The sequence below is a fragment of the Triturus cristatus genome, chromosome 7, assembly GCF_964204655.1.
Source record: "Triturus cristatus chromosome 7, aTriCri1.1, whole genome shotgun sequence".
In the NCBI taxonomy this organism is placed as follows: Eukaryota; Metazoa; Chordata; class Amphibia; order Caudata; family Salamandridae; genus Triturus; species Triturus cristatus.
Genome location: NC_140590.1, coordinates 361014224 through 361036169, shown reverse-complemented (window position 1 = coordinate 361036169; position 21946 = coordinate 361014224). Strand labels below are relative to the sequence as shown.

The 21946-nt window shown below is 47.4% G+C and overlaps 1 protein-coding gene and 2 pseudogenes across 1 annotated transcript in view; 1 reads left to right on the top strand and 2 right to left on the bottom strand.

Moving 5' to 3' along the window:
- The window catches only part of CA11 (carbonic anhydrase 11 (inactive)), a 929313-nt gene that overhangs the window by 412292 nt on the left and 495075 nt on the right, over positions 1-21946 (top strand). The window lies entirely within an intron of this gene.
- On the bottom strand, positions 14162-14307 carry LOC146809677 (5.8S ribosomal RNA; annotated as a pseudogene).
- On the bottom strand, positions 15399-17102 carry LOC146809676 (18S ribosomal RNA; annotated as a pseudogene).

The following is a 21946-nucleotide window of genomic DNA, read 5'->3' as shown; positions in this document are numbered from 1 at the left end:
TATAAAAACATTTAAACTTCAAGTTTGTTACACTATTGACATATTATGTACTTCCTACATTGCATTCTTTCAATTTTTGATATTCTAACTTAATTCTCAGTTTCATTAAAAATTTTACAAAAGCCGAGTTTAAAATTATATCATCAGTGTGGAGGCATCTTATTAATGCTTGTCTGCAACTCCTTATTCCACGAACATTAAAATGTCTCTTAAGAATAGATATTCTTTCAACTTTCAGTTCTGGACAAACGCAAAGTAGATGCATGATGTTTTCTTCTCCAAGTTTGCATAAATTGCAAGTCATTGGACCCATTGTACTCAACCATGGCACTAGATGACATGTGCCTGTAAATGCTCCAAAACGGGCTTTTATAAAAATTTGTTTAAATTTCTCAGACCAAGGAGTTTCAAGGTACGGTTGCACTTTAACCTTGGTATAGCCATCCAGGAGCAGCCACGCATGTTTTCTTTTTGAAAAAGTGTCTTTATCCAGAAGTAATGATAAATGCTTTGTAGAACTATTAATTACTTTTAAAAAGAATTCAAAGTAATTGGCATTTCCCAGACCGAGTTTGCTGAATATTCCTCTAAAGATGTGACTAGGTATTTCCACGCCTCGGCTTTCCGGTTTAAATTTATTTCCTGCCACAATAGTTTGGACAATTGATTAACAGTATCCGTTTTTATCCTTTTCCACACTTTAATAAATTGACCTTTTCGAGCAAGGACCTGATTGGTCATTGTTGGAAAACCACTCCCACACTAGAAAGGGTGGTGGTGGTCTTCCGGACACACTGTGGTAGCTTGGCTCGAGTGGTCAGGAAACAGGCGCAGTGCTAAGCATACAATATACCCATACAATAACCATGCGTGCATCCGTTCCAAAAACGACTCTACACCGTAAAAATTATGAAAATATTCTTTCTTTATCTTTTTCTCTTAGTTGCTGATTGGGAAATAAATAAGTCAATCACAATATATACATTCTTAAATAGAGCAGGTCAAATAAATATTTGCTGTTTGATGAAATAAATAGGGGTGATCATAAATAACAGGGCATAAATACAAGTGCAATATATACAGACAATTAAATACTTTGAGGCAATAAATACTGTACCAATAAATACTGTACCAATAAATACTGTACACCAACAAGTCCTGTGGACCTATAAATATAGTGCAGCAATAAATAGGTAAAAATTCAATACATACAGTACCCCCAATAAATAATTAACAGTATACAGCAACACTCCTGTAATCAGATGACACTTCACTTCTGAAGGGCTGATTTGGCCCAGGCACAGCTTGTAGGGTTGTGGTAGGCTTGAGGGGTACTACTCCCTGGCTGAGGCAAAGGCTGAGGCCTAAACTGAGGTAGATCAAAGGGGGGGGAAATTCCAATGCCCTGGCTTCCCTCTCCACACAACCTCTCTAGGTTAGTCCCAGTTCACCCCAGGCACAGTCAGGTGGGTTTCAGCACCTCCCTAGCCCCTTAGAGTAGTCTCTCAGGTCTCCACAGGGCCTAAGGCGCCCTCTACTCCACTTACTGCCCTTTTCTGATGTTCCGACGCCGCTGGAGTCGTGTCGACGCCGTGAGGCGGTTCCGGTTCGGTCTCGGCGGCCTCGGCACAATGTCAGTTCTTTGACGACGCCGGCAGGCGGTTCCGGTCCGATGTCGGTGGCCTCGGTTCGACCTCTACCTTCGATTCGACGGCGTCGGGCAGTCTCCACACGATGTCGACTTCGGGCGGCTCCGGTCCGATGGCGCTCTCGGCTCCGATGACGTCGGCCGGCCTGGCCTCGCTGTCGACTTCCGGCGACTCCGGGGTGCGATCCTCACCCCCGACCTCCGGTGCTCCTCCTCACAGGTTCCGGGCGACTCCGGAGTGCGATCCTCACTCCCGACCTCCGGTGCTCCTCTACCTCGGTCTCCGACGACTCCGGAGGGCGGACTTCACCCTTCCGATGACGCCGCTCACTCGACCTCGGTTCACTTCCTTCTCGACCCTTGGTATTCCTCTCGACCTCCGTCGGCGCCCTCTTACGACCTCAGGCGGCTCCGGGTACGACGTCTGCTACCTCAGTCAGCGCCGCTTCTCCACCTCGGGCTCCAGGTCTTCGGCTACTCGACGCCAGACTCCAGGGAAACCAGTTCTCAGGTCAGAATCTTGCTGCTTTCTTGGTTCTAAGGCCTGTTCCTGCTGTCCAGGTCCTTAGGATGGTTTTCTTCTGTCTTCTTCCCACACAGGGCTATAGGCTGGGATCCATCAGTAGGGACAAGTATCAAGGGTGGGTTTATGGACCCCACTCCAGGCACAAGTTTCCACCCCTGCTGCTTCACTCCTTCCTCCTTCACTGTTGTGCTCCTCTCTCTTCACCAGTCAGGTGCCAACTGCCAGCTCCAACTGCCAACTGCCTCTCTTATCCTCCCAACATTCTAAACGGTCTCCAACTGTCACAGAGTTCTGGAATCTCCTGGAATGTTCTGGAAGGTGCTGGTAGGTTCCAGTGGATGCTGGTGATGTCACAGGTGGCCACCATTTTGTGCTTCAGGCCCTCAGGCAGAAGTTTTCAGGGGTAATTAAAATGGCTCCCTGAATCTGCATCAATATGAATAATGAAAACAAATGAGGGAAAAAGGGCCAAGTCCTACACAACCCCCTTCCAGCCAAAAGCCAGGGTAGACCGACCAATGCCTTGATGGTCTTCCCTGCTTGGGGCGAGAAAAGGTGGACGCAGGCCCGCAACGGCAGGAGCACCCGCAAGTTCTCCTCCGCTCTGGAACCCAATGGTTCCCTAACAAACCTCCCTGGACCAACAAAACCACCCCACGGGGGCTCCCTAGCTAGTTGTGGCCAGGATCGGCCCCTGGGCCATCCAGATGTCTCTGGCCCGGGTGATCTCGCGGAGTGGGGGGCAGTAGCCCCAGGCCTGTAGGGCCCGTTGACCACTCCGGTCCTCCTCCTTGCAGTCCTAAACTGCCTCTGGTCCTTCCTCCTGGGGTTCACACCCTTAGGCTGACCAGCCTTCAGGGGCGAGGCTCTCCTCCCCCTAACTCTCCTTCTGGGATTCCTCACCCTACCCTGCGAGGCACCCTCAGACCAACACTTCCTCCTCAGTCTAGGGCCTTGACCCCTCAACTGATCCTTCAACCTAGGGTCTAAACCCTTAGGCTGAGTCGGTGCCCGAGGCGAGACCTTCCTCCCTCTGCACCCCCTTCCAGATTTCAGCACCCTCCTACCGGGAAAAGTACCCCTGGAAGTCAATTTCGGGGGGACCCGGTTAACCGAGGCCCCACCCGCCAGGTCAGGCAACCCCTGAGCCTGGCATCCCAGCCCAGGACCTAAACCCTGAAACTGAGCCAACCCCAGAACCTCAGGCGCGCTGGTTACAGTCGCCCTGGGTCCTCCTGACACTAGGGGCTCCCCTGCACTGGATGGCACTTCGGGACAGCCTAGGCTCCCAACCTGGGGCTCCCTTGCGGAACTCTCCAGGCCCTGAGACTTCGGTTGGGGCACCTCGGGACACCTCCCCGTCTCACGCCTTCCTACAGATAGGTCGTGAGGCCCTACAACCCTCTCTCCCTGGGACCTAGCTGGGCTATCTGCCACTTCTCTCACCTCGCTGGGTTGGAAGATCCCTGCACTACCCCCTTCAGGTTCACACCCCAATGCCTCCTCAGACACCCTGGTGATGTCTTCCTGGGGTAAATATACTTCTAGCTCCTGTGAAGCTTCTGGTATGCTGCCACCAGTGTCCTCGCTGGACACACTCATCTGGAGGGCACGCAGCTTCATCTCCTTCATCCAAAGCTCGTGCGCCATCCTTTTCTCCTCCATCTCTTTCTCCAGCCTTGCTAAGTCCCATGCGAGCTGTCTTTTCTCCCTCCGGTCTGTTAACTTCCTGACTTGGGCCACAGTGTACGTTTTTAGATTTTCTGGTACAAACTCCATCTTGCCCACTCAGGTTAGAGGACAGGTTTTGTGCAGTAACAATGTAGGGTGGTACCTTTAGTAATACCTCCTCCCACCACCAGAGTAAATTTGGAAAAAAACAAAAACCCACAATTAGGAAGGCCGCTGTGAGAAAACTCCCGGTGTAGGCCTATGGACTACCCACAGTTATTGTTGAGTATATGTAGGCACAGCTCTATCCCACCACTGAACACCAATTTATGTTGGAAAACCACTCCCACACTAGAAAGGGTGGTGGTGGTCTTCCGGACACACTGTGGTAGCTTGGCTCGAGTGGTCAGGAAACAGGCGCAGTGCTAAGCATACAATATACCCATACAATAACCATGCGTGCATCCGTTCCAAAAACGACTCTACACCGTAAAAATTATGAAAATATTCTTTCTTTATCTTTTTCTCTTAGTTGCTGATTGGGAAATAAATAAGTCAATCACAATATATACATTCTTAAATAGAGCAGGTCAAATAAATATTTGCTGTTTGATGAAATAAATAGGGGTGATCATAAATAACAGGGCATAAATACAAGTGCAATATATACAGACAATTAAATACTTTGAGGCAATAAATACTGTACCAATAAATACTGTACCAATAAATACTGTACACCAACAAGTCCTGTGGACCTATAAATATAGTGCAGCAATAAATAGGTAAAAATTCAATACATACAGTACCCCCAATAAATAATTAACAGTATACAGCAACACTCCTGTAATCAGATGACACTTCACTTCTGAAGGGCTGATTTGGCCCAGGCACAGCTTGTAGGGTTGTGGTAGGCTTGAGGGGTACTACTCCCTGGCTGAGGCAAAGGCTGAGGCCTAAACTGAGGTAGATCAAAGGGGGGGGAAATTCCAATGCCCTGGCTTCCCTCTCCACACAACCTCTCTAGGTTAGTCCCAGTTCACCCCAGGCACAGTCAGGTGGGTTTCAGCACCTCCCTAGCCCCTTAGAGTAGTCTCTCAGGTCTCCACAGGGCCTAAGGCGCCCTCTACTCCACTTACTGCCCTTTTCTGATGTTCCGACGCCGCTGGAGTCGTGTCGACGCCGTGAGGCGGTTCCGGTTCGGTCTCGGCGGCCTCGGCACAATGTCAGTTCTTTGACGACGCCGGCAGGCGGTTCCGGTCCGATGTCGGTGGCCTCGGTTCGACCTCTACCTTCGATTCGACGGCGTCGGGCAGTCTCCACACGATGTCGACTTCGGGCGGCTCCGGTCCGATGGCGCTCTCGGCTCCGATGACGTCGGCCGGCCTGGCCTCGCTGTCGACTTCCGGCGACTCCGGGGTGCGATCCTCACCCCCGACCTCCGGTGCTCCTCCTCACAGGTTCCGGGCGACTCCGGAGTGCGATCCTCACTCCCGACCTCCGGTGCTCCTCTACCTCGGTCTCCGACGACTCCGGAGGGCGGACTTCACCCTTCCGATGACGCCGCTCACTCGACCTCGGTTCACTTCCTTCTCGACCCTTGGTATTCCTCTCGACCTCCGTCGGCGCCCTCTTACGACCTCAGGCGGCTCCGGGTACGACGTCTGCTACCTCAGTCAGCGCCGCTTCTCCACCTCGGGCTCCAGGTCTTCGGCTACTCGACGCCAGACTCCAGGGAAACCAGTTCTCAGGTCAGAATCTTGCTGCTTTCTTGGTTCTAAGGCCTGTTCCTGCTGTCCAGGTCCTTAGGATGGTTTTCTTCTGTCTTCTTCCCACACAGGGCTATAGGCTGGGATCCATCAGTAGGGACAAGTATCAAGGGTGGGTTTATGGACCCCACTCCAGGCACAAGTTTCCACCCCTGCTGCTTCACTCCTTCCTCCTTCACTGTTGTGCTCCTCTCTCTTCACCAGTCAGGTGCCAACTGCCAGCTCCAACTGCCAACTGCCTCTCTTATCCTCCCAACATTCTAAACGGTCTCCAACTGTCACAGAGTTCTGGAATCTCCTGGAATGTTCTGGAAGGTGCTGGTAGGTTCCAGTGGATGCTGGTGATGTCACAGGTGGCCACCATTTTGTGCTTCAGGCCCTCAGGCAGAAGTTTTCAGGGGTAATTAAAATGGCTCCCTGAATCTGCATCAATATGAATAATGAAAACAAATGAGGGAAAAAGGGCCAAGTCCTACAGTCATCCAAAATTCCATTTGTATCTGCACAGGTGATGCATTATGTGGAATTAAAAAGAGAGCTTTATAGATTTTCATGACTGCGTTATTAATTATGACCGAGTCTTTTCCACACAATGCTTCACTACCATATGTCAAAGTTGGTAAAAGTTTTGCTGATAGTGCTTTCAACAAAGGACCATAACTCTGCGCTCCTATGGATTTCTGTATAATTCTAAATGCCACTAGCAATATTTTTGCTTTCCGTTGAATATCCATCTTATGACAGCACTTCCTTTCGCCAGCTTGCTTATTAACAGGAGTTTTATTAGCCAGGACCTACCCCATCTGGAACTGAAATTGTTAGATTCACCATTTCTTGCTCTCATGGTCACAACCATCATAGATACCTTGTCTGGCCTAGCTCTATAGACTTCTTTTCAAAGAGATAGTGGTATAGAGGAAGTTGACAGCTGGACCACTTGGAGGCCACTACTCCTAAGAAGAGGTGAAGAGAGTCATAGTTATTCCAGTTGTTTACCTGCACTTTATTGAATTTCTTCACTTTGACATTTAGAGCACTCGGCAGAAATTACAAGTAGTCAACACCCAACGTAGGCCTTTGCGTTGCTTTGTTTTAATTAAACAGTCAGAATCTCCTGGTCTACACCAGTTCTTCTGAGCACCCCTCACCCACCTCTTAGGGCTGACGGACCCATAGTCAACTGCTGATCACATGGAACACTTCTCCACTTTGGTCTTCAAAGTACTCATTTGAATATTTGCTGCTACCACCGAGATCTGCACCTGCAGAGGCTCAAACCGGGCATGCCTTCAGCCCGGGCTTCTGTGAGAACTGCAGCAGCCCTCCTACTAGTCATCGTGGCTTAGCCCCAGTGTCTTTCAGCAACTGCTGGGTATAGACTCAACACTCCAGAGTCCTCCATTTTCAAAAATAGTCGTTTTGGCAGGTGAGATATTACACATTAATTGCAGATTCCGAATTCCATAGCCACTCTCCCTCTGTCTATGTCGACCAACACCTTTTCTGGGGTCTTATAAGCATTGGCATACCAAGCAAAGAAAACTGTGAGTCTAAAATAGTCAGATGACCTTGAAATGCTACGCTACAAGTACTACATCAAGTCTGAATGTTAACACAAAAAAATATATCACACTGGATATGTGTATGTATAGAAAGTCTGTGTATGCATAAAAGATTCCCATCAACCACTAGAAGTGGCTTGCTTCATCATTTGGGAACCCAGGGACTTCCCAGAGAACCATCCACTACCAGATGAACGTAGATACAGGTTCAAAGTATGTCCCGGATGCATCTATAGGTATGTTACTTGAGCGGAAGGAACCAAAATTCAAGATGGTGCGGGGTGATGTATGCAGTGCGAGTGATGAAAAAAATGTGATGAATAAAATTGGTTAACAAGGCACAAAGAAATTTTTATTTGGGTGCTACCTTGATGCCAAATTAAAACAGTGCTATAACAGTTTAAAAAATAACTGTGTTGAAAAATTGGTCTACATGTTTCAGCTTAGGATAAATTATATCCCAGCTTTCGTCAGAACCATAAAAAGCTACTGCAATTTTATAAGTGAATAACAGGTAAATCATACAACCTGAACCTGTGAAAGATATAGGAGAAATTACCTGTAAAGGGTGAAACAAACAACGTGAGAGGTCAACAACAAGAGTGCAGCGATATAGTTAGGTCACAAGACGCATAAGAATCAAGTCTTTCAATTATGCAAAGTACTTATTAGTATAATCAAACAACTGTACAATCACCACATCAAATGATTGAAATGCTAGTTATTTGTCACTTACCCGAGAAGTTCTGGGTATGCGCAGTGCTTAATTTGTAAAATATGAAGTGCAGGTGCTCAAATGTTTGTCAGAGGCCACGCCTTCTTTTCTCCAGCTCCACCCACTTCCTCCACTAGCTCCACCCACTTACTCTATTAGCTCCACCCACATCCTCATCTGGCCCTGCTAAAAGTCAGATGTAATACGCAATCTGAATTTCAGCTAGGGAGCCTTCGTCATATTAAGGTTTTGATCACACTAGAGGAATATTTTTTCTACAGAGCTAAATAGAGTACATTTTCACCATAACCTTGGCCTACAAATTACAAGCATTGTTCAAAGGTGTTGAACAATCACAGACGTTTAACGCCCTGTTTGAGAGCATAATGTTGTGGATGCTATAATAAAGGGTGAGAATTCAGCTCAAAACGTATGATTTAGACAATCTCGATGCGCAAATGGGTGCAATGTCTAATATTTATATGTTTCTAATCTCTCGTCTTCATTGCTTGATTTTGCTCGCTAGGACGTGTCATTCATAGTCGTTGAAATGTGAGTCATAATTACACTGAATTGAATGAAATTATGAAAATGGCACTCATAGCAATCTGAAACCTTGGCAGCTATGCGGCGGGTGTCAGTGTCACTGGGTGAAGGGTGCACTGCACTGCAACGAGAGCAGAAGGACTTCACTACCTGGCAAATGAAACTCTCCACTGTGAGCCCTGCTGCCAAGAGAAGAACACTTCCTCCCAGACCTGGCTGTTCCCCATTTACTCACCCAGCCTCTGTCTGCGAGGGAACCAAGCTGCTTCCTGCACCAGACATTGTATCCTGCTACCAATGTCTATACTTGCTGTTAAAGGCCTCCTACCCGAGTTAAGGGCCTAACTCAAAGGCCTATAAGGGATATAGTGCGACCCTTTAATAAGTGGTATTGACATACATGCACAAAAGGTTAATAAAGCTGTTAGCATTTTGCCCAATGGTATTATGATATTTTAAACTGGAGCTAAAAGTCTTCCAAGGCAGTGCAAGCAGGCACCTCAATCCGTCGGTCTATGGTATGGGCCCCAGACATGCATAGGTAAATGCAGAGAACAAATTGATGCCAAACTACACTCACCTAATAAAGCCCCCAGGACCCTGCTATCTACAGAAACCTAAAGTAATGCCTCCATGCAAATGAGGAAAACCTTTTTTCTCTGTGCAGCCTCTCTACGCAACCGCATGGAGATATCAGTGCAGGGCAAAGGAGCAGGCAGGGGCCACACTGTGTGCCTCATATGAGTTGGCGCACTGATTGTGGCACCCCTTGAAAGGGGCGAAAAAGAGGTACCGTGGATGCCCCAGACATCCCTCTCCAGGCAGGTGCAGTAACAACAGGCCATGTTGCCATTAAATTGTGAAAAGTGGAACAGCAACTTTAGCCAGCTGGTCAATGTTTTTCACTAATGTGCTGCCTCCATAGCAGTGTTAGTCAAGTGAGGTAGGGTATCAATCTTCTGAGGTGGAGGGTCTCTCAGTCCAGTGAGGGGAAAGTTTCGTCCCATTCATTTGAGGGTCTCTCAGGCTAACAGAAAGGAGTCTAAGGGGCATATTATCAAGCCAGGCGATAAAATGATCGCCGCTTTCGCGGCAGAAAACTGCCGCTAAAACGGCGATAATGGGCTTGATAATATGCTCTATGGAATTCCAATTGAAGCCTAGGTTAGATGTCCTCCACATCTAACATGGGCTTCAATTGGAATTCCATAGAGCATATTATCAAGCCCATTATCGCCGTTTTAGCGGCAGTTTTCTGCGGCTAAAGCGGCGATAATTTTATCGCCTGGCTTGATAATATGCCCCTAAGAGACCAGTGAAACAAGGGTGCAGCTGAGTGAAGAGGTATTCGACCATTATTAAGGCAGGCATTTAAGGCTAGTGGCATCCTAGTATCAGTCAAGTGAGTGAGGTGGATGTCTCACAGGTGACAGGAGGTGAGTCTATTTAGGAGGGTTGCTCATTGTGACGATGAAAGAGAGTGTCTGACCAATGTGAGTAGGTATTTTGTAGTAAAATGGTATTTTAGAAAAAAGTGGTGTCTTGGTTCACATAGGTACTTGGGGGGCTCACAACAAGTGACGTACAATGCGAATACATTGCGGAATGGACTCGGAGGCTTTTTGTGTAATCTTGGAGTTGCGGATTATATGAAGTTAGGTGGAGGTCTCATTATATTGAGTTGGAGTCCTATCCGGTCTGCAAGTATGGAGAAATCACACCCCTTCAGGTTACGTGGCATCAGCCATGGCATTAGGACCCGGGTCTCCTTTGGGGCCGGGCCCACATCCTCCCTAGCTTGTTCGCATGATTCTTTGGCCGGGGAGCTGCTAGTGTAAGGATACATGAGGCACTTTATTTGTCTGTGATACTGATAGGTGACGGACTTCCAGTCTATTGAAATACTTCTAGACTCCTTCAACTTTTGCCCCTGCTGTAAGACCAAAGGCAGAGGAGCAGCTTTAAAACAAGCACGTAGCCAGGAAAATATCATTCTGATACTCAGTATATCCAATATGGCCACCCCAAATCCTATATACAAATGAAAATGTATATGGAGCCAGTTGCACACAGTTTGGCGCCACACCTTTGTGGACTGACGGCATAAGAAATTGATCAGTCTTTGTATCTGGTACTCAGTAGCATAGCATGTCATCGGTATGGTAGCATTGGTAACCAAATGAATATCAATTGGAGACTGAAGGAGGCTCATATGAGGAAATAGATGCATGTGCCTGAGAGCAGCTTCACAGAAGACACAATTAACTTAGATTCAGCGGTCATGCCGCTATTTAATTCTGGCATGATTTCACTCCTGGAACTTAATCTATACTCACATGGATGGTCAAGAAGTCATACAATAACTGCAAGAACTGATGGTGAGCCAAACATAGAGTGAGACCTACACGGTCAGGAAAACCACATTCTGAGTACACCCTGGTGCCCCTTGAATCGTAGTGAGTTGAGTACATAATACAGTGAAACTCCTACGCTCTTGCACAATGAAGGAGTAAATCCTCTGGGATACAGTTTGGGCTTCCAGCTCCATGTCTGGCAAGTGTGGGGCTGGGGTCGGACAGCAGAAAAGTGACTGCTCAAGCTGCCTGCGCAACGTGCGTGTCACTCCCGGTGTTGCAATGAAAATGGGCTATTATGCCCTCAGCCTGCATCGGATTGGGCTTTCCGACTAGGCCATCACATCATCATAACTGTATTCCTGTTGTGCCCACAGGAATTGCTTCAATAATTCAGTTCCATTTTGCCGTTTTGTGTGCTAGGGCCTAGGGTGATTGATAACAAATTCTCTGTGGAGTGGACAGTGGACTCCGTTTGCCTATTTATTTTGGAGCAGCACTAAGGGACCAGAATAGGACCGCATTTCAGTGATTGCCCTTTATTTACTGATAATCATCCATTCCGATTTCAGTACCTGAACTAGCGCTATCAAATAGTGTTTGTGTAACGGCGCAAGAAAATTGCAATTTAAACAGTGTCACGAAGCTCGACAGCCCCGTACACAGGCGCTGGTATAGTGCCACACCAAGAGGCTCATTTGGCAGCCCAAGCCAGGGCCGGCTTTAGCGCTGGTGGCACCCTGTGCGACAATGTTTGTTGCCGCCCCCCCAAATGACCACCTCCACCATGGATTCTCTCACTAGCACCCTTTAACAGTGACCAAGTCTCCATAACCACACTCTCTCAGATGCATTGAATTACCAGTGTAGGGTGTCAGAGCACTTTGCATCACACACACATTACGCAGAGACAATCAATCATACAGGTGTAAATCAGTGTATAGGAAATGTTTACATAAGCCAAAGGACTAACAGTGTAGGAGTCACATGTCAGCCATACTGGTTGGCAGTATAGTTTAAGAGTGCTTGGTGTGGAGAAGCACAAACTCAAAGTCGAAAAAGAAACAGCATAGTTGGGCGTTTTCTTTAATAATAAGAATCGATTTCTAGCCAAATTAACTCTTTATGCAACATTAATCAATGTTCTAATGTATGCTTTGCAGTGTGTATGCAGTTCTATGATGAAAGTTAATAGCTCACTGTTGAATATTCGGACTTTAAGTTATAAATTGCAAGTAACAAAAGCATGTCTCTTTTAAAAGTAGTAACCTGCTGATCTGTTTACATCATACGCACTCTGTAATCAACTTGGTACACATTCTCTGCAGCAGGCATATTAACCCTCTGCACTAGCTTCGCGGAGGTCAAAACCTCAACTATACAAAATGCTGATCTCTCTCCAGGAAGATAATTAAGCACACGAGTTATCTTGACATTTTTGTGAGGCCTGGGAATTGCCGGAGGAAAGAAACGGTGCAGCAGGTGCTCCAAAAACATAATAAACTTTCAAACAGGGCGCACCCAGGAAGCCAGCACCTTGTGCGCTGGCACCGGTCGCACCGCCCTAGAGCCGGCCTGGCCCAAGCTATGGCTGGAGGGGGACAGTAACGAAGACGCGTTTATTGATACAACAGCTTACTTTTAATTGAATACTGCTAATTATTAATTCTTACTACTTACGGTTACTTGTTGGACTGGGCCGGGCACACTGCCTTAGAGCCATCATTAATAAACCGGCCTGGGCCTGGTGCTACTGGCTGCCGCCTGCCATCAACGCCGTTGTGGTGCGGCCGCTGCCTTCAATGACGATGACTGCGGGTGTGCCGGGGCGTGGCAATATGAATAAAATCTGCGCACGTTGCCACAGAGCCACTACCCCCGAACAACCAAATCCCGCCCAATGCCCGAATGTCAATGTCCCGCCCACCGGCAACAGCAAGGGCCGGCCTAGGCTGCTAATGCCGTGATTGTAATCGTATTGAATCTTCTGTTCTTGGCCGAATCAATGGCTCAAGCTTTCTCAGCCGCCACTCTTCTTCACCGGGACTCGAGAGCAGAGCCGGACTCGGGAGCTATCAAAACACTCTGCGCCGAGACAGTGAGTTATATAATTAAGTTATATAATATATATATATGTGAGTTGTGAATATTACTGGGTGCAGCAGGCGTGAAGACCCGGCCCTGATAAATAAGTGCCGGTGCTAAGCACCGGAAAGCACCGGCACAAATTAAGCACTGGGTATGCGCCTCGCCTCACCTGGCAACTGCTCAGGCTGAGGATGCCTTAACCCGAAATTCAGTTCATCCCACAGCACCAGTTCTGTTTACCAAAAGTGGCACTCTCATTTGATGCCCAGATCCACTTCAGCAAGGTGGGGTTCTTACCCATTAAATGTTTGGAAATAGGTTGAGTTCGTTAAGGCCTCTGCCTTACCAGAAAAAACTTGGGTTTCCATTCACCAGCTATCCTAAGGGATTCTTCAGAGGGAACCATCTATTAGATGGTTAGTTTAGTCTTTCATCCCTACAACCAGGTCAGATGACTGATCTGCACATCAGGACCACTACAGACCTCCATCAGATTTCTTCTGGTTTTGCCCTGCCAAACATAAGTAACTATCTCTTGAGTCCTATCACATATGCTCATGCTTCACCTCCCCAACAAAGCAGGCAGAATGGTGCACCCACTGCAAAACCACAGCAGGATCCCACCTCAGCTGGCATGCACCGGCCCTCATCTTCATTGTGCCACAGGATTTTGATCAAACTGCCAACTCATGCACATGTTAGAATCCTTGTTCATGGTGGGTCAGGCAGGTTACTGATATCGCCGTAGACACCTGGTTTCCGGCATGGGTCTACCCATCCGTGGTACAACACGGTCGAGGCACACTGAGCAAAGTCTTCCCAAGTTGACAGTCGCTCATGACGTAGGGTGCCCTACCCCACCTTCTTGCCCTGGTGTACCACAAGAGGGGCTGGTCCATTGCCGCAGGAGGGCACAGAGGCGGTGTATCTCCCTACTGAGAAGCTGCTGCCGTGGGGATGTAACACTCTCCGCCAGGGCAGTGAGCCACCTCGAAGCCTTCCCATCTGAACAGGAAATGGTTGCGGCACACTGCCATTAAGGAAATGCACCCTGCTGGGGCTCACATTCACCGTCTGACCAACCTTCCACACCAAACCCAGAGCAGGCCGGGAATTCAATTACCTCACCAAGGTGAGGATGGCCAAAGGCGCTGGTGGTGTATGCCCGCAATAGGACCAGGGGAGCCTTGCGATGGGCAATCATGGGTATGACTTTGGGAGAATGAAGAGAGCATAGCCCATCTGTGACAGCCCCAGTCACACCCTAGGAAGGCCCCAGGCCAATTGATGTTCAAGCGACCCTTGGCAACCCGGGGCAGCAAGGTGCGTTCGATGTGTCAGTGATCAATGTGTCCTGCAATTCACACTAATTCTCTCAGCTAGCTGTGTTCTTCATCGAGGTGCGAGTCAAGTGATCCACAACTAAGAGTCATAGGCAACGTTTGCAAATTTCACAATGTTTAAAATGCTCGCTCACCTGTGGGTGCATGAGAGGTGGGAGGAAGTCAACACCGACCATCCACCGCTCGTGCAGTAATAAAGCCCAACACCCTGTCAAGCTTCCCCTCTGGACATTGGCCTGATTAAAAAAGTGTTCCTAGGCACTTGGCTTGGGAGTCCCACCCCACCGCCATGGCAAGCGGGCAAGCGAGAGACTCCCACAGGAGTGGAGGCAGGCAGCTCTACCACTAGTCCTCCGAACTGGGTCACACTAGTCCTGAAACCCCAGACTGTCCACATGGTACCAGGCCACCAAATACTTGGCAAAGAGAGGGGATTGTCTCAACTGCACATCTGCCACCCATGGGGATGGTGGAAGCCAGGGCTCAACCTTTACACATTGAGATTCCCCAGCTTAAGCAATGGTCCAGGTCATGCCAGAGAGATGGGAACCCCTTTCCCTGGTGGGAGGCACCAAGTTGGAGAACAACCAGGTTTCCCCACACCATACCAATGACTCACGAATTTCCTGAACACATGTAGAAGCTCAAGCAGCCAGTGGCAGATTCTCCTCCCACCCCTCGAAGTAATTTGCAGTGGCTTTTGGGGGCACAGGATCTCCAGCGAGAGGAACCTAGGTCCCCTCGTGGCCCCAGCTCCTGCTCATCCGGGCTATCCTGCCTCCCAATATAGGCCACACCTCGATCACTGGAAACCCGGGCAGGTGGGATCGAGCACAACAGGGCCCAGGTGGCTGGGCCTTTAGGGTGCCCAGACAGAGGAGGCACTGCAATTCGACTACTCCAAGGGACATGCTGGGTGTGCATGGGTTCCACCTTGGGACGGTGGCCACGTGCAGTGTGCCTGGGGTCACCCACCCTGGTCCCTCATGGGTTGGTTGAGTCCTTCCAGGTGGAGGAGCCTGACAAATGCCTGGTCCGCAACCAAGCATATGGCTACCGCAGACCGCTAAACTGACCAAGCCGCACAAGGGGAAAGCCGGGCCCGGTGCCCTGGGTTCTGTCTCGGAGGGGGCCAAGGGTTCAAGCAGGTACTCTTAGTCGCTCAGCCTGCTCTGCCATTAATATTCATTCTGCAGGTTCACTTATAGAAACCTGGACACAACTTTTACCTCCTCTAGATAGTTACAATTTCTCATCTTTTTGGTGCTCCAACAGGGCTGGCGCTGGGTATGATAAGGCCTATTTGAGGACCTCACCAAACCATCAAATTAGTTGTAGTGACGGGCAGTGTGTACAAATGGCAGGAACTTAATTAACGTGAACTTATGACCGCACTGACTGGGAATTAATCGTTCATGGTAAATAATTGAAATCAGCGATCCCTATCAGGAATGTCGTTCAGCGGGTTACCCACACCTGTTTGCGAAGGGTAGACACATGCTGAACCATTCAGTGTAGTCTGTAGGCAGCCCCAGATATCTAAGGCCATCACAGACCTGTTATTGCTCAATCTCGTGTGGCTGAACGCTGCTTATCCATCTACGAAGTATAAAGAAGACTGCTGGGTTTAACATAACTACTCAGACTGGAGGAGTCTCGCTGATTATCGGAATTACAAAGATAAATCGCTCCACTAGCTAAGAACGGCCATACACCACCACCACCCACAGAATCAAGAAGTTTGTCAATCCTTTCCGTATCTGGGCCGGGCAATGATTATTTATTTATTTTGGGGTGTTTGTAGCGCACACACTCACCCCCAGAGGGATATCACGGTGCTGATAGGGGACCCATGTTGGGTCAAATTAAGCTGTAGGCTCCACTCTTGGTGGTGCCCTTCCATCAATTCCTGTAAATTTCAGCTTTGCAAACATACTCCCACCAGGACTCATAGACTTTGGGTTCCCGAAAGCTCCTCGGAGGCTCATGGGAATAACACAGCTGGACCACTAGTCGCATTGTTTATGGTCAGAACTATAAAGGTATCTGATCTCTGTCGAACCTCTGACTTTTGTTCTTGAATCTCGATTAATGAAATATTCTTGTCAAATGCTTTTACTCTGGTTCATCTTGCACCGTCTAAGAATTTCACCTCTAGTGGCATAAAATGAATGGCCCCAGCCCAACCTCTTAATCAGGCGCTAGTTCTAAAAAACAAAAAAGTATAATTGGAGTTCTCTTTCATTATTCCTAGCTGAAATATTCAGGCAACTAGCCTGCTTTGAACGTTCAAATCTTTTCAAAGTAAAAGTTTCTAACCCCTAGGACATTTAGTCAAGAGCATTGAGGGGATGCCAAGAGGCAGGGGCAGACCACCAGCTCCATCTCAAGATCTAATTACGAGCATGCAACTTTTTTTACACACTATTGGAGCTCACATTACCTCAGCTGCTGGCTCAAAACTTGTCTTACAATGGATCCTCATTAAAGGATTGAAAGCGTACTAATTCCGATTATATAGCCTGAAACAAATCCTCTACTCTTATTTTAATTCACTACCTCCCTGATTCGGGAGTGAGTAATGTGCGCACCTGAAGCTTTCCTTGGATGTGGCAGTCAAGCCCTGAGTTCCCGTTACGGCTTGCCATCATGGTAGGCACATAAAGAACCATTGAAAGTTGAAAGTTGAAAGGGCAGACATCCGTGTGTACATTGCCATGGGGATATGGGATTGGTCCGAGGTTATCTACAATCATCAATGAGGGCAGTCAACCCCAGATTGGCCTTGGTCTGATAAATGCATGCATCCCAGTAGGTCAGTAACAGATGAAGTGAGCATAATCTTTGAGACAAACATAAGCTATTAGCAGGATCAACCAGGTAGCCTCACCAGCTGGAAGGGAGGAGGAGCCATGTGCTCAGCCCGAACCAACCCTCACACCCCTTGGGAGCCTGCTGTGGGAGCCCCTGCCTGCTTGCAGGGGGCTGGGAGATAAGACAGTTACACAGGCGCTGGAGGGCCCTCGACAACAGAGTGGAGAGATGGGTGGAGGTTAGGCCTGGGCAAGACACAGGGGAGCTGGTCTGGGCACCTAGGACACCCCATCAAACGGTTGTTCCAAGCTGCTGCGTTAATGTGCTGAGTGAAGGACAACAGACAGGCTCATGGGGTTCGGACTGCCAGGAGGATCCTGGGCTGGAGCCACCCAACCCCATCTACTCTAGTCAGACCATTGAGCGGGTACAAGATGCCAGGCTGCTTGGCCTTCCCTCTGCTGGGTGGACTCCGCAAAAGTCAGAGTCTTGAGTCAGAAAGCCCAGGCAATGTGGAAGCTCTTTGATTGCAGAAACAGCCACGGCTGGCCAAGCAGTCCATCCCTAAATGGACCAAGGATGCCCAATCAATTAAAGGCTGGATAAACTGCCTCCAGGCAGGCTGCCCTGCATGAGGATATCCACTTCATATCCCTGTGGCCTGTGGCAGGCTGGCCTGGGCCCTTGCGGCACCTCGGGAGAACAACCAGATGACAAGAGTGACCCTAGCACCTTGCTCTTACTAATCACGAGGAAGACTACCTGCATATTTTATAAGCCATGCGCAAAGAGTGACAGAGGGGAAATTAGAACAAAAATGTTTCTGACCTCCTGAAGCCCAGGATGGGTTTGAAGAGTCAAACGAACTGTCATTGGGACTTCCATTGGCGGGCCGGGGAAGGGAACCCAGGGCTGGCGGCTTCCACCCCAGGACCCTTGGGGCCCTGTCAGAGCTTCTTAACACTGGCAGATAGGGGAGGCATTACCGGACCAGGGGGACATGGTGGGCCAGGGAACAGTGCCAAGGGCTCAAAGCTCCCAGCCCTCGGCCTGCTAGAGCTCTGACCCGGGGCCCAGTCAAAAGTTCTTAACCCGAGCAGAAAGGGGAAAAGTTCCCAGGCCAGAAGGACCCCATTCCGGGCACTTTGTGACACAGCAGGCCGGCACTTTGTGACACAATGGGTCCTCATCCTTCGCCCTCAGAAGCCTAACCCATTCTTGTAATACATGCACACCAATTAACAGAGTGAGAATGTATCTGGTCTCCTGGAGCCCTGACTGGACTTGAATCGTCAAATTAGCCCTTACTGGGACTTCCAGGGCAACTTGGAATTTTGAACACAGAGTCACATTAAGGAAGTGCTATGTTTTGTTTATTTCATTCAAGTATAACACATCTCCAGTGACGTTCGCGTGGCAATTGTTGCACCACCCATGTAGGTGTGGTGAATGACTGATAATTAGAATTTCACACAGCCCTAGTTTTCAGATTCTAACAACACAAAATTACCCACTAGTCTAAATCTCCTCCCTTCAAATCTCTCATATTAAATTTCTTTCAGTTTCTTCTCTACCTCGTCTTCCAATCGCTCCTCTTCCCTCCTCTCCTAAGCTTTTTCTCCCATTATATCATTTCAGACAATGGAGGGGAAGTTGGACACAGATATTTACAAAATGCCCTTAATGATGTCATAAGCCATGAAACTCTGTACAGTGGCGTTTTGAAAGGCTGATACACCGGAGGCGAGGAAACAGCAAATTAATAGACAGAGACGAGCTAGGGCAGAGCCAGCCATTTAGCTTTGACTATGCACGAGCCATGCCAATAATATAGGTGACATCTATCTAAATCATGGTTCAAATGCCATGCAAAAATATGCTAGCAACTGTTCAAATTTCACAAAAGCTTATATCTTTAACTTGCAGGACTGTTCCACTTCAGATTACTAGATTTTATCAATGTATTGAGGGCCAATTATTAGCAGCGATCACTTTCAAACACGAATGTAGCAATTTGCATGTCATACCCCCACAATGCTCTGATAACTAAACCATTACTGAAACTAGAGGCAAGTCCATTGTCATGTGTACCCTATTTGTTGCCTTGGGTGTTATAATAGATGCAACAACTCTAAAGTCTGGTAAAAACATACACAACAGGTCTTTGTGGAGCACACATCCAGAATATATGTATTTGAAAGTACTTTCAAATTTGCTGATAAAGGGAAAATTATCCACAATTAAATAAGCTAATTGCCTAGGACTGCACAGTTTGGTCAAGCCGGGAAACCGGGATTTGTTCCAGATTTTCCTCCTTTCATGTTGTGTAAGTGAGCCACTTGGAGGGTATCTCTTTCAACTCGCTCATTGTACAGGAAAGGGTTGCCAGCTGAAACAATGTGAAGGTTGAGCTTGTTTATGGCTTGAGGATCCAAGAGGACCTCGAGCTGAGGCAGAGCCGGGCATCTGGCCCAAACCTGGCTCAAGCCGTCCACCACTATGATATAGGCCCTCGCCTGTGTACATGCTTCAAATTTCAGGAGAGAGGAAAACCACAAGAAAAATACCCTTTTAATTACATTCCTATGCACTTTGTAAGATATAGGCCTAGCTGTGTAGGCGTTTGTGTCCTCCCCAGTTATAGATCACTACTTACTTCAGTTTGGGATTTTATGATGTTACAGGTACTGGAAAACCTGCTTCAAAGGCATATAACATTCATTATCTGCCCAGAGTACATGGAACATAAATGTGTGGTAGGTTAGGCCTGGTATTATTGAGAAAACAATGACAGGTTGCTGGCTGTAGCATAGATAAGGGAAGAGTGTCCCGCAAATTAGCAGTCATTGCCTTTAAGTGTTGGCCACTTTTTGTATCACTCGAAAGGCTAAACATATCACTGACCACTGGTGTGCCTGTCATACAAGTCCAAAGAAATGCAATGAAGGATTAAAAGAACAGTCTGACCTGGTGCAGCAGAGAGGACTTAGACTAAGCGGAGCTCCACAGGCAGCCAATGCATGGCCAGCAAGAGAGGTTCAGAGGGGCAAGAGACTTCGGGCTCAAGTCCACTTTAAACCGGGCCACTTAACTTTGTCTATTCTCTTCAGCAGAATGCCCGGCAACTCCATGTACAGACTTGTCTATTGTGATATCTGGATGAAATGCCAGGGAGAAAAGCGCTGAACGTTTTTGGAAGGAAGGAAAGAGTAATAAGCTTTGCTTAAATCTGAGGGATGGCATAAATTGAATATCAACCATGAAGCCGATAAGGGGGAATATCATAAAATGACAGATGACTACAGGCTCTGACTGGAAATAGTCTGTCCGCAGGGAAACCTGATAAAGTCTAGGACCTTTTTCCTGTTGTGATTTAGCTTAAGTCTGTTAGATAGAACTGGATGGCTGCATTCAAAGGCCTGTGGCCAACAGACAGCATTTCATGATGGCAGCTGATGAAACCCAAACCCTGTTAAGTATGAACAGTACCTGTGAATTAATGTTGTACAAAACAAAGGATTAGATGTCGAGTGAAGAATAGGCAGCACAGTGCGATATAATCAAAGGGACAGGAACATGAAAGATATATAAGAGAAACTTGAGAGTGGTTGGAACAGACAATTCTCCTACAGGAAAGAGGAGTCAACTCAGTCTCACCTAATCCACGATGGGTCAGGCGTAGCAGAAGCACTTGGTTCTAATAGAGGTTTATGTGGCTTGCAGCAGTGAAGAGATATCCGTAAATAATTAACCCAGGGAAGCATTTACTGTTGGAGTTGACAGGAAGTTAGTAATCCACGATGCAGCTTGATTCAGCCTGTATGTTTTGCAAACATTCATCTGGCTGGACTAAAAAGACATGGACACCATTGTAAACTACATTCCATTATGAGTGAGTGAGTCATTGAGCATGTGACCAGTTCTCTGGGCCTAGAAGAAAGAAAAGAAACTGGGCAAACTTTGTGACAAATATTGCCTATTGTCCTACAATCACATCAGCCAAATACTACTTCGAGCTCACTGAACTGCAGAGTGCCAATTTGTAAGGCTCTGTGTATCAGGCTCAAACGTGCCCACTTGGAGTGCAGTTTAAAAACCACACTACATAAATCAGCTGCCACCTACTATTAATTGTTTCCTGGCTTTTCACGTTGACAGTATCCATGATTTAAAAAAGACCACTTTGAGTGAATCCTTGCATTCCAATGGAATTTGGAATTGAAGAGCGCCTGTCAAGGGATTCATGCCATCTGTGCAGATAAACACACTGGCTCAGCTAATATGATACAGTGGCGAGTAGGATGTCATATAGTTACAGCGCCAGGGAATTTCCACCCTACAGAGAGTGAGTGAGTGTGATAATTTAAATAGCGCATGGCATGGTGTAAACTGTTTTCTGCTGCTGTTACTGCTATTTACTGGCATTACTCTCATGAGGCAGGAACTGTCAGGATTGAGAATGTGCTAAAGATATTTATATCCATAGGCTGACAAATGCTGATTGAATTTATTGAAAATTTATGTTTTCTATATATGTCTACTTATTAGTTCAACTAGACGAAGATCTAAATTGTTGCCTAGTCCAAACTTGCAAAGTCTTCCAGGATTTTTATTACATAAAGCAAGCGAAACAGTCCTCTGAAAGTAGATTTTGTACTACACGAATCCCATGATAAGTCATGGTGAGATGAACTCTGTCGATGTGACAAATATTTGCTAGAACTAAAATTAGAGCAAACAAATCTATTTTTTCTCTGCAGAAAACTGTGAATAGCCTTGGGGTAATGCTGTCTTAAATTCCAATTAGACAGCTGCTCTAGATAGTGAAATGGCTCATAAAAACGGAAAAATCCTGATGGTTCATTTACAATAAAAAGCAATGAGTCTGAATTGTACTTCAATGCACTTCTCTA